Source organism: Lemur catta, chromosome 23 (genome assembly GCF_020740605.2).
Source record: "Lemur catta isolate mLemCat1 chromosome 23, mLemCat1.pri, whole genome shotgun sequence".
Taxonomy (NCBI): Eukaryota; Metazoa; Chordata; class Mammalia; order Primates; family Lemuridae; genus Lemur; species Lemur catta.
The window spans coordinates 11,076,387-11,088,484 of NC_059150.1; the positions used below are offsets into that span (position 1 = coordinate 11,076,387).

The window sequence follows — 12,098 nt, forward strand, 5'->3', positions numbered from 1 at the left end:
GCTGGATGAAGGAAGGCCACGTGCAGCTTGGACTTCGACTCAGGTTTCCTGCCCTGCAGTCAGGTGTAGCGCAGCCTGGTGGTTATGGGCAAGAGCTGTGGATCTGGACTGCTTGGGTCTGTGAGGTGTGCACACATCACCTATCCACTCTTTGCCTCCATTTCTCCAGCTGTAAAGCGGGGATGATAATCAAAGTACCTCTCTAGCAGAGTTGTCATATGAAATGCGATCATGCATGAGGACAGAGTGCCTGGTTGGCAGGAAGTGCTCCCTGCTCACCTAGACTTTGTCTGCCCCGCCTGGTCTGAGATCTGAGAAAGTTCCTGGTGGCCAAAGGAACCAAGAGCCCAGAGAGGCTTGTCTGGTCAATTGGGGATGTAGGGGTTCCAGGTTTCTGCTCAGGCTCCCTCTTCAAAATCCCCATCTGCCCTCAAAGAGAGAAGAGTTGGCACTAGGGAGATTTTGACCATAAAAGCTTTTGTCAGTTACCAAGCTCTAAGGCTGGGTGGGCCTTAGAGTTCCATCGGCGCTCCTGGCTGACTGAGAAAAGAGGATCTAACTCCTCAGACTCTTTCTGAACTCCCAATTTGAGGTGTGTGGCTTCCAGATGACTCAGCAGGGCCAGTTTCTTTGGAATTAGCTGCTCTGGCTCAAAACTGTCTATGTTGCAACAGGCTCACTCAGCCACCCCCAGAAGAGCTGACCCACCACCCACTCAACCTGCTTCCTGATTTATTACCTATATATAGCCACATTTATAGAGCTTTCTATAGATGTGTACACTTAGAAACCAGTGAGGCTAAAAATACCCAGTCCTTGTACCTCATTTATTTGTTTGCTGTAGGTTCCTCGTTCCAAATTTACAGCTCAGGAGACTGGAAATAGTTGTCAGAATGCAGTGACCTCCAGCTGTGGGCGGCAGGAGGACTAGAGGGCAAGCCCTGCTTGGGGATCTGGGGGATTGGGTGTCAGCCCTAGCTCTAAAGTCATTGTGCTGTAGTTCTCTGGAATATTCTCCCTCTCGCTGGGCCTCAGCATCCCTCAGCTGAAGCAGCAACTGAGCATGATGGTCTAAGATGTTTTCTTGCTCTTCTATCCATTGGTACCCGGCGTGACATGCTAAGTGCTATTGCAGGGAAAGTCAACAAAGACAGACACCAGACAACCAGAACCATTGCTTCCTGTTCATTCATTCCTTTGAATATTCATTGAGCACTTGCCATGTGTCAGATAAAAATCTTTACTTTCAGGGAACTTCCATTCCAATCAGAAGACACAAACCATAAGCAAAATAAAGTCGTAGTATACTCAATTGTAATACGTGTCATGGAGAAAAAGTAAAGAGGGACAGAAGAGGTGTGCAATTTTAGTTAAGGAGATTGGGGATGATCTCACTGAAAGGTAGTATTGGAATAAAGACCTGGAATAAAATGGTTCCGGTAGCAGAGGGTGTGAGCCACACAGGTACCTGGGGGAAGTGTCCCAGGCAGAGGAGATGCAAATGCCGAGGCCTAAAGGGAGCAGAGCACCTGGTTTACCTGAGGCCAAGGTGGCTGGAGCAGAGTGAGCAGGGAGAGAGTGCTAGAAGCTGAGAGAGGGAGGTAACATGGGCTGCTGCCCTGACACTGGCTCTTACTTGGAATGGGAGGGGGCGTCATTGAAGAGCTTTGAGCTGAGGAGGGACCTCAGCTGACTTTCGTCTCCCCAGGAAGCTCTGGCTGCTGAGCTAGTTCACGACAGACTGCAGAAGCACAAGGGTGAAAGACGAGACACCCCCAAGGAGACTACTGCAGCCCAGACAGGGGCGCTGGGGGTGATGGGAGACGTGGTCAGAATCCGTACGCAGGTTGAAGGGGTTGCTGATGGATCGGGTGTGGATATGAGAGAAACACAAGCCAAGCTTGTCTCCAAGATTTGTGCCATGAGCTCATGTGGGGAAGTTTGTGGGAGGAGGAAGGATCAGGAACGCCGCATCGGACCTGTGAGGAGGGAGATGGCTGTTAGACTCCCCATGGAGGAGCTGAGTGGGTGACAGGCTGTAGGGGTCTGGAGCTCAGGACAGCATCGGGGCTGGAGACACATAGTGGAGATTAATCCCTATGTACCTAGGCATGGTACGTAAAGCCACAAGCCTGGGTGAGATCGCCAAGATGGTGCACACATGGCGTGTCCAAGCACTGAGCTCTGGGAGCATCAACATTCAGAGGGCAGGAGGCGAGAAAGAAGCAGCAAAGGGGGCAGAGAAGAATTGGCCAGGGAGGCATGGATGGCCCATCTCCGAGCTTCAGTTCTTCCCTCGTAAAAGTGGGGACTCCAGGCTCCCCTCCCAGTTCTCCAGGATGCTCCTGAGACCCAGGCTCCTACCTGAGCTGCCCCTGCTGTGGTGGCTTTGGCAGCTGGTCACAGTGAGGGCTGCTGAGAGTGGGAAGCCTGGCAGCCCCACCCTGCCCAGGGAGGGGAGAGGGCCTGGGCCAGGGGGTCTCACCAGGGCTGGAGAGGCAGGAGCTGGCTTTGTTCTTATGCTGTTTTTCCCCTGGGATGAAGAGAAGCTTAAGTTTTCTCTTGGGACAGAAGCCAAAAGGGGAATAACTGCTGGGGTTATTAATCATGCACACAGTTCTGAGCATTTTTAACAAAAAGGAGAAGAGTGGTCTCTACTGACTTCTCTGTCCTGTCCACTTCCCCCTCGCCCCTTGAGAGTCTGCAAAACGTTTCTTCTCTGCCTGCCTAGACACAATCAAGTCAGGAGCTCTAGACTCTAATCCTGGCCAGAGGTGAACCAGCCCTGGGAGCTGCTGCAGTGTTAGGCCCACAGGATTCCAGGCCCCAGAGAGCACTGGGTTGGCCCTGCCAGGATGTGACCCTGACCTGTCCCCAGAACCAAGAGTGCGCCCACACTTTACCCCAACTGGGAAGCTCTTGTTTTACCACCACTCGTCACTTCCCTTGTGTACTTACTGTGTGTTATGGTTTAAATGTCCTGGCCAAAACTCGTGGCAATTTAACTGCCGTTGCAACAGTATTAAGAGACGGGATCTGCCCCCGTAGCACAGTAGGCAGCGCGTCAGTCTCACAATCTGAAGAGACAGGGCCTTTAAGAAGTGATTAGGTCATAGCGGCTCCACCCTCACAAATGGATTAATGCTCTTGTCACAGGAGTAGGTTGGTTATCGAGGGAGTGGATTTGTTAAAAAAGTGAGCTCTCCCATGAATATGCTCTCTTGCCCTTCCACCTGTCTGCCATGGGACGACACAACAGGGAGGCCCTCCCCAGATGCCATGCCGTGCTCTTGGACTTCCCAGTCTCCACAACCATGGGTCCTGGCTGCATTCGTGTCTCTCTCCCTAAGCAGTCAGAAAGCCCCTCAAGGACCGGAACATGCCTTCCCCTGCTCTATATGCCTCTCCTGAGCACCCATTCATGCAGTGTAATTTAACTTGCAGCTTTAACAGTTATGAGACAGAACAATGTCACCAAATTTGTAGCATTAATAATTATGAGAAAAAACAGTGTCGCCAGGTGAGAATTACAAGAATTCAGAGGGGGGAAAGCTTACTTCATGAAAGAGTTAGTATCCTGCTATGCTTTGGAGACAAGAGAGAAGGCATTTAGGAAGAGAAAACAGCTTGAACAAAAGCGTGGAGATAAAATCCCAAGGAAGTGGAAACTGAGGGGTCAGGGGTGGGGGCAGTAATTCATTCTTTTTAGCTGGGCCCATAAAGGGAAAAAGTAGAAACTCCGGTTGGAATCGGATCTGTTCTTTCAGAGCAAGGACCTCTGTTCTATGCTGCAGCAGTGGGAGGCCTGGGGACTTCAGGCAGGGGTGGCCTCACCGGATGGAAGCAGGGAGAATAGGCAACAGTGTAGAAAGGGCATTTTACCAGAATTTTCAGCTCACATAATATTCACTATGTGTCTTTAGGATAACAGTATCACCCTCATTTTATGAGTAGAAAAACAGACCTGAAGTTTTTTGTTCCAACGCACAGTGACAATAACCAGCAGGGCTGGGACTTGGCCCTGGAGCCCGGGAGGACAGGGGCCTGGATAGTGGCGGTGGGAACGAAGAGGTGGCTGGGCTGGGGTGCGCTGCGAGCAGGGGAGGAGGGAGTGTTGCTAAGAGGAATGTCTCTTCCCAGCCTGTGTTTCCAGCCACACTTATGTATAAAAAAAAAAAAATATATATATATATATATATATATATATATATATATAAAATTTTTAAAACTCAGGTAAAACGGCAAATATAGAAGCTCTGGCTTGGCTTTTAGACTCAGTCAAATGTGGGCCTGTGTCCCTACTGTCTCCACAGAGCAAGACCCCAGCTGGGAACATGTAGGAGCATGTAGGAGCATCCCTTCCTTCTAGGGATCTTGTGGGGACACACTGAGGACGTGCTTTCATGGCAGAAGCTTCTCTGAGTTTGCTAGGTGTGTTTCCCTTTCCCCCTGGGCTCACAGCTCCCTTCCTTCCCAGCCTCCATCCTGTGTCCATGGAGTTCTTGCCTGTGGCAGGTGGGGACAGGGAGGCAGCCCCACCAGGCCTGACCCTCACACAGCAGCTTCCCACGTGGTTCTCTGCTGTTTCCCCTTGTCTGTGGGGAGGATGTCATTGCTACGGGGTGAAAAGGGGACTGTCTCCTCTCCTGGGCGCCTGAATGACAGGGTTTCCTCCCCGCTGTCAGGAACATGTGCAGTGCACAGTGAACGAAATAAGATTTCATCATGTGAAGCCACTGCAATTCGAGGGTTCAAGGGTTATCTTACCTCAGAGAGCATGGAGAAGCTTTTTGAGAACTATGAGATGCTGTAGGCCTGTAAGGTATTTTATCCTGTTCTTATGTTAAAATCCCAGAATTTCCAGTCTGGGAGAGGCCACTGGGAAGGGCCAGCAAGACCAGCCGATACCAGTTTGGGTTGTGCCGGGACCCGGGAGAAATCTCCCACATGAGCATGGCGCTCCTTTGATGTGACCCCACTGGCTGTGTGAAATCGGTCATCTCTCAACGGTCTGGGGCTCACAGCATGGAGGGGCCACAAAGCCCAGGGACCACTGAGAATAAGCCCCTCCCTCATTGTGCATATCAGGTCACGTGTAAAAATTGAAACTACCAATGAGCAAGAAGAGATTAAAACCAGCCCAAATCCCACCATCCAGAAAGAACTACGGTTAACATTTTAGATTATCTCTCTCTCCAAACTTTTCCCCATTTGATATGTTTGTCTAAATAACTCTGTTCATATATTAGGCCAGGAGGTCAGGATTCCCAGCCTCAGGCCTTCTGCAGAGGCCCCCACAGCTGGGTGGGGCATAGACCACTGCGGGCTGCTCAGAGCCCGGGACGGTGGGAGGTCAGGTGCAGGACCCTTCTGTGGGCTCCCATGTGCGCCCCAGCCCCCAGCTGAGCCTGGAGCTGCCCCCTCCCAGCTCTGCACGGAATGCCCCGTCTGGGAGCTGCGTCTGCTCCCTCCCATGGAGGCCGCTTGTTGTGTGGGATGGCTGTGTCAGAAGGCAAACCCGCAATTTCATTCTCTGGGAATGAATTGGGCCTTTATGTGAAAAGCCACCCTGCCCAACCCCAGCTCCTCACAACCCACTCTGCAAGCCGACTCTGGCGTCACTGCTAGCTGAGATACGGTCGGGATGGGTGGGAGTCCGCAGATCATCTGCGGCTTAACAACAGCTGGAGAACTTACTGACAAATGCAAGCGTGACATTTAACCAGGCCATCTCGACTCCTCCCAAACCCTGGACAGTGATGTTCGCTTTCATGCTCTACCCCCGAATTTCCCAGAAATTTTAAAAATCATGACTATAATTTACTTAGCACAGATTCTGTGCCAGGCCCTTAGTGGAAATTGTTTCGTCTTTACCTCAATTTTGCAAGGCAGAGAGGGAAATTGAGGCTCGGCAAGACCAGTGGCTTGACCCAGGCTCTGCCCTCAGGAAGGGGTAGGATGAGACTCAAGTCCAGGCAATGACTCTAGAGCCCACACAGTGTATTTTTGCATAAAAATTAATGCCTATTTTATTTAAATGACCCATGCCCATAGTTAAAAATCAAATAAGTCTAAAAGGCAATAGCAAAAAACTGCAGCCCACACAGCCCGTCGCTGGCATCACTGCATAAGCTCTGCCTCCTGTCAGATCATCAGTGGCATTAGAGTCTCATAGGAGCGCAAACCCTGCTATAAACTGCACATGGGAGGGATCTAGGTTGTGCTCCTTAGGAGAATCCAATGCCTGATGATCCAAGGTGCAACTGAGGCAGTGATACCAACTAGCACTGGGGAGCGGCTGGAAATACAGATTATCATTGGCAGAGAGGTTTGACTGCACAATAAACATAATGCGCTTGAATCATCCCGAAACCATCCTCCCTCTGCCCGCCTCCCCCATCAGTGGAAAAACTGTCTTCCAAGAAACCATCCCTGGTGCCAAAAAGGCTGGGGACCGCTGTTCTAATACAGTAACATTTATGACCAAAAGAATCAACTTTTAAGGCTGGAACTTTTCTCATGAACATGGTGTTGTATAGCTTGTTTTGTTTTGAGACAGAGTCTCACTCTGTTGCCCCCCTAGAATGCAGTGCATCATCATTGCTCATTGCAACCTCAAACTCCTGGGTTCAAGCGATCCTCCTGCCTCAGCCTCCCAAGTAGCAGGGACTGCAGGCGTGAGCCACCACACCTGGCTCATTTTTTCTATTTTGAATAGAGATGGGATCTCACTCCTGCTCAGGCTGGTCTCGAACTCCTGAACTCAAGTGATCCTCTTGCCTTGTCCTCCCAGAGTGCTAGGATTACAGGCGTGAGCCACCTTGCCAGGCCTGTTGTATAGTTTTGGGGGGGGGGGAAATCCCAGCAGAATTGCAACATCTATGCTAAATCTTCTCCCTTTTGAAGTTTAATTCTTTATCATCTTCCTCTTTTGTGACTCAAAGGCAGAGAGAAGAGGCTTTACCCAAACTCTTTGAAATATTTGAGGGCTGACTCAACCCGAGGGAGGGTTGTGCAAACTGGTGGAGAGGAGTGGGAGAGCAGCCTGGAGCCTGACTCAAGCATCCTGGGATACTCGGTGGTGGGCAGAAAGGGAATTCTCGAGCCCATCACGCCAGTGTGAGGTCTAAGGAAGTCCACCACAGGGCACCACCTCCTCCCCGACTGGAGGCTGCCTGCCCCCGCCAGCTGTCCTCGCCTTCCCTCCTCACTGGTCAGCACTGACCCTCCTGTGGGGAGGTAGCCAGACCCAAGGCAGCTGGGGCCACAGTTCCCCAGTTAGCCTGGGCCCCTCACCACAGGGATTTGGTGACTCACTGAATGAGGCATCATAAATTTCTTCCTAATAGCACACTTGTCACTGAACCATTCCAACAATTTGGCACAGCAAGTGATCTGGCTCAAGGCAGCAGAGGTAATCCTCCAAGCGCTGGTGGGGACAAGGACCACCAAGTCAGTGTCACAACATCCAAGTGGAGCTGGCATAATCGTGCCCACTTCACAGACGGGGGAGTGGAGTTACAGGGCGGTCATATGAAAAGCATTAGTGACTCAGCCCCTCAGGCCCACTGGGACAGACCCTGGCACCTCACCCGCAGTGGGCAGCACTGCTGAGTAGCTGGAAGCATGGGCCTTGGCAGTAGACCGCTAGGGTTCAAATCCTGGCTCTGCCACTTCCAAGCTGGGTGACCCCGGGCAGGTTCCTTAATCTCTCCAGGGTCTCTTTTCCTCATCAGTAAATGGGGATAATACTTAATTCATGGGGCTTCTGTAAAGATTCGGTGAGGCACATTAGGGGGCAAGCTTAGCACAGTGCCAGCAGCCAGCGATGCTCCCAAGTGCAGCTGTTAGCATACCCGCTCCAGCCCGCTGCCTCTGCCCTCCTCCTGCCTCCTCTGCTGTGGGCTCTGTCTGCTCAGTGCTCTTTTGAACAAACAACAGTGGCCATCCACACGATATCATTTACTACTGTCAGTAGCATTTGCAAGAGGTAGTACTATATTATCCCTAGTTGAGAGGGGTGGAGACTGAGGCTGTGAGTCTGAGTGTCTTCCCCAGGGCCACCAGTAAGGGTACGACAGCCCAGCGTTTGGGCCGAGGTCGGACTCGGAATTCATTAGCCAGCACAACAGCTCCCAGGGGAAGCCCATGATCTGGGACCAGCTGCCAGAAGGGAAGTTCTGGATGTGGCCAAGTATTTTGTCACTGCATTCTTCCTAGGCAGTTCAGTCCCTGGACTCTGGACGGTTGCCAGGGAGGTGCGGAGGCAGAAAGAGAACTTCCTACGGCGGACACAGGCGAGGCAGTGCGGCAACCGGGCCGCCGTTCTGCCCCCTGCTCCGTGCCAGGCTCCATGCTGACACTGTGTGTCTCGTCTACCCCACACGACACTGCTGGGAACGTGGCCTCGTGCAGTCCCTATGTCACAGAGGAGAATGAGACACAGAGAGGTCGGGTCACTTGCCACTGCCTGTACCTGGGGGTGTAAATGAGGTGTCTCTCTCTCCACCCACTCCTCCCGTCAGTGTGGGATACAGTTGGGCCGGAGCAGTCGGTTTGGAAACCACATTTAGGCTAAATGACCTCAGCCACCACCACGGGTGAATTAGCAGAGCCTGTCTGCCTTTGGGAGTCCCCCAGGCCTCTCAGCAAGCAGCCTTGAACTCCTTGAGCTTCTGGGGCGGGGGTCAGTGAGGGGCATTTCCTGCTGCTTGAACGTATTCTGGGGACACAGAGGGAGCATCAGCCTAGGCAGGGTTCTCCTCAAGATCCCCCGCCTCAGAGCTGTGTGCCATGGAGCTTGGACCTCGTTGAAGGACGAGGCAGTCCTGGAGCCCACAGGGTCCTCACTAACCCTGCCCCCACCCCACCCACGAGGTCCCCTGAGAGCCGGCGCTCTGCCTCATTCCCCTCTGGGTCTCCACCACCCGGAACAGTGCCCGGCCCTCCAGAGACACCTGTGGACTGACTGACGGCCGATGGGCTGATGGACCAACTGACTGAGAAACAGCCAGCCCCGGTGATAAGCAGCCCCGTGAGCCCAGGCAGCAGGACTGCGCCGGGGTCCCGGGCAGGGGACGCTCCCCAGACAGCCCCCCCACGAGCGCGACTAGAGAGCAGGAGCACGAGGGCTCCGGAAGGCACAGGTTCAAACCAGTTAAGGGCTGCTGCCCACCAGAGAGGCCGACATGCCTGCCTGGGGGGCCACAGGCGGGCAGTCCAAGGCCGCTGTGTGGCATCCGGGCCTGTGTCATAGGATTTCAGGGCTGCTAAAGGGCTTTGCCCCAATATTGCCTCCTGTGCCGTCACTGACACCTGCAAATGCACCACGAGAAGGATCTGTGCAGTGGAGGAAACAGTCTGGACTTGGAGTTCCAGAATCTAGGTTGGAATGACCCCCTCTCCATACACACACATGCGCGGTGCCTTCCCTCCAAGTGGGTGTCCTTGGGAATGTCCCTCCATCTGTGGGTTCTCTGCTCATGGCTTCATCACCTGTCACATGGAGATGATGTATCCCTCATGGACTGTTGTGACAAGGGTGACAGAGCCTAGAACTTGCGTAGGCCCCGCACACATACACACCTGCCCCCGTCACATTTGAAGGCTCTGCCTCTGCCGAGCTGCAGCCTCCCTCGGACGTCTCCTGGAGTGTGTGCTTACCCCGCTCTGGCTCAGAGCACGGCGCCTCTCCAGGCATGGTCCCCTGGGCTTCTCCCTGCAAATCCAGCACCTCCCCGAGCTCACCCTCCCAACTGAGGAGCCTGGCTTCCCTGTGGCGCAGCCCGACACAGAAAAGGAAAGAATTAGCATAATCACCAATTACCTTCTCTCCACTCACTTCTCTGTGAAAATAATTTGCCAGGGCCCAGAGGCAGGGCCCTCTGAACAGCCACCAGGTCAGGTGAAGGTGAGGCTCGGGAACTGTGCCATCCTCAAGCTAATTAAGTGGAAGCCGTGCTCTGGGGGGAAACAGGCTCTGGGTTCCTGCTGCTCTGAACACAGCGCACTACTCACACGAAAGCAAACACTCTAGAAAACGTGGAGAAGGCAGGGGGATGTGAATGACAGCGATGATTAAAGGGTTGGAAAATGAGGTGGATGTGAGCTTAAAGGTTAAGGCAGAAGCATTTAGCCCGCAGGAGAAGGGCATGAGGGCAGACAACTGAACCCCCTCTTCCTGCCTTGTGAAAGAGGATAGCCCCGGGTTCTTTCCCCCGCTCTGAACCTGCGCTCTCTTGTCCTCGCTCCCTTCATCTTTATCTCCATCATCTTCCCGTTCTATTTACTTCTCAGTTCGTTTTGATCTTTATGGAGCACCTACTCTGAGCCAGACACGTTGCCAGATTCGGGAGATAACAAGGGGGAAAAGACAGGGTCTCTGCCTTGCGGGACAAGTGGGAGGAACGGATTCATCACCCCGAACTCGCTATGCTGTAGGCCCGTGGGGCTCGAGGTCCTGTATGATACACCAGAGGCAGGAAGGGCTAGGGCTGCAGGTGCCCTGGGAGCTCAGGAGCAGAGTGGGCTGCTCAGCCCTGCCTGGGCTTCGGGAACTTTCCCCCCATGAGACGGTGCCCAAGCAGGGTGTCAAAGAAGGAACCAGCGAGCCAGCCGAGCACAGGCAGGAAGGGTGTTCCAGGCAGCAGAAGCAGCCTGAGCAAAGGTCAGGGACATAACATGCAGAGTATCTGTAGGCAACCACAAACAGCTGGGCTCTACTGGAGCAAAAAGTGGGCAGCTGTGTGGTACAGTGTGGCCAGAACACCAGGCAGGGCCCAGGTCCCAACACCCTGCACTCTGTGATGGGGACCGTGGCTTGGTCTGGAAGCCAGCACTTCCCAGAGTGCTCCCACAGGTTACGAGCAGTGTTAAACAGAGATTCCAAAAAAATAAAGGGTGCTTCTTGGTCAAATAAGCTAAGGGACATTGAGTTAAACCAGTGGTTCTCAACTGTGGGCAGTTTAGCCCCGCAGGGGACACATGGCAACAGCTAGAGATATTTTGGTGGTCCTACTTTGGGGGTGGAGTACTACTGGATTCTAGTGGAAAGAGACCGGGAATGCTGCTCCTTATTCTCCAATGCACAGGACTGAACCCTACAAAAACCTCTCCCCCCGGCCCCGCTCAGGGCCCCTGCAGCCCCCGGCCACACAGGCCCTGCCAGATCATTTGTCTCTGTGCTATCACTGTCTGCTGGCTGGTTGGTCTCCCCACTGGACCATGCAGGTCTGAATGGCTGGGTTCAGGTAGCCAGTATTTGGGGGAGGGAGGAGGAAAAAATATGGAGAGGACATTCTGGCAGTGTTGGATGGAGGGGGTTGCACTGGGTGGAATCCAGCTCATTGGGGACACTCTTGCCATCAGCATTGGTGGGGGTATTCTATGCAGATTCTAGGGGATCTTTCCATCCTAGAAGCTCCCATCCCAGCTGTGCTTAGGGGTGCAGGAAGTAGACCCAGCCCTGAGGAGCTGGCCAGGTCAGAGTCAGAGACCTACTGTGTCCTGGGAAGAGTGTCCCCTAAGACCAGCTTCTTCTCCCCTATTTTGTTTTTTTCTTTTTCTTTTTTTGAGATAAGGTCTCGCTCTGTCTCCCAGGCTAGAGTGCAGATGTGTCATTATAGCTCACTGCAACCTCAAACTGCTGGGCTTAAGCCATCCTCCTGCCTCAGCCTCCTGAGTAGCTGGGATGTCAGGTGCTTGCTACCACACCTGGCTAATTTTTCTATTTTTTTGTAGAGATTGGGTCTCACTATGTTGCTCAGGCTGATCTCAAACTCCTGACCTCAAACGATCCTCCCACCTTGGCCTCCCAAAGTGCTAGCATTACAAGCATGAGCCTTTGCACCCAGCCTCATAGCATCTTTTAACACACCTATTTTTAGTTTATTTGCCTGTCTCTTCTCTTTACTCTCCTCCCCACCCCAATGTCAGCCCCCTGTTCACTGCCCTATTCCCAGTGTCTAGAAGAGTGCCTGGCACACAGTATGTGCTCAATTAAAATCTGTTGAATGAACAAACATGTCAATCCCTACCCTGGTATACAGCTAGCTCAGAGTGCCTGGGTGCTGGGGTCAGACACTACCCTAGCAGGAATG

General features: G+C 53.0%; 1 long non-coding RNA gene across 3 annotated transcripts in view; it reads right to left on the reverse strand.

The window, feature by feature from the left end:
* Positions 1–12,098, reverse strand: part of LOC123627072 — an 84,827-nt gene that overhangs the window by 33,819 nt on the left and 38,910 nt on the right. The window contains exon 4 of one of the 3 annotated variants that reach the window (XR_006731117.1): positions 1,694–1,979. The exons of the other annotated variants lie outside the window; for them this stretch is intronic. This is a non-coding gene — a long non-coding RNA (uncharacterized LOC123627072). Of the gene's footprint in view, positions 1–1,693; positions 1,980–12,098 lie in introns of those variants that run through there. 3 annotated transcript variants of the gene reach the window in all.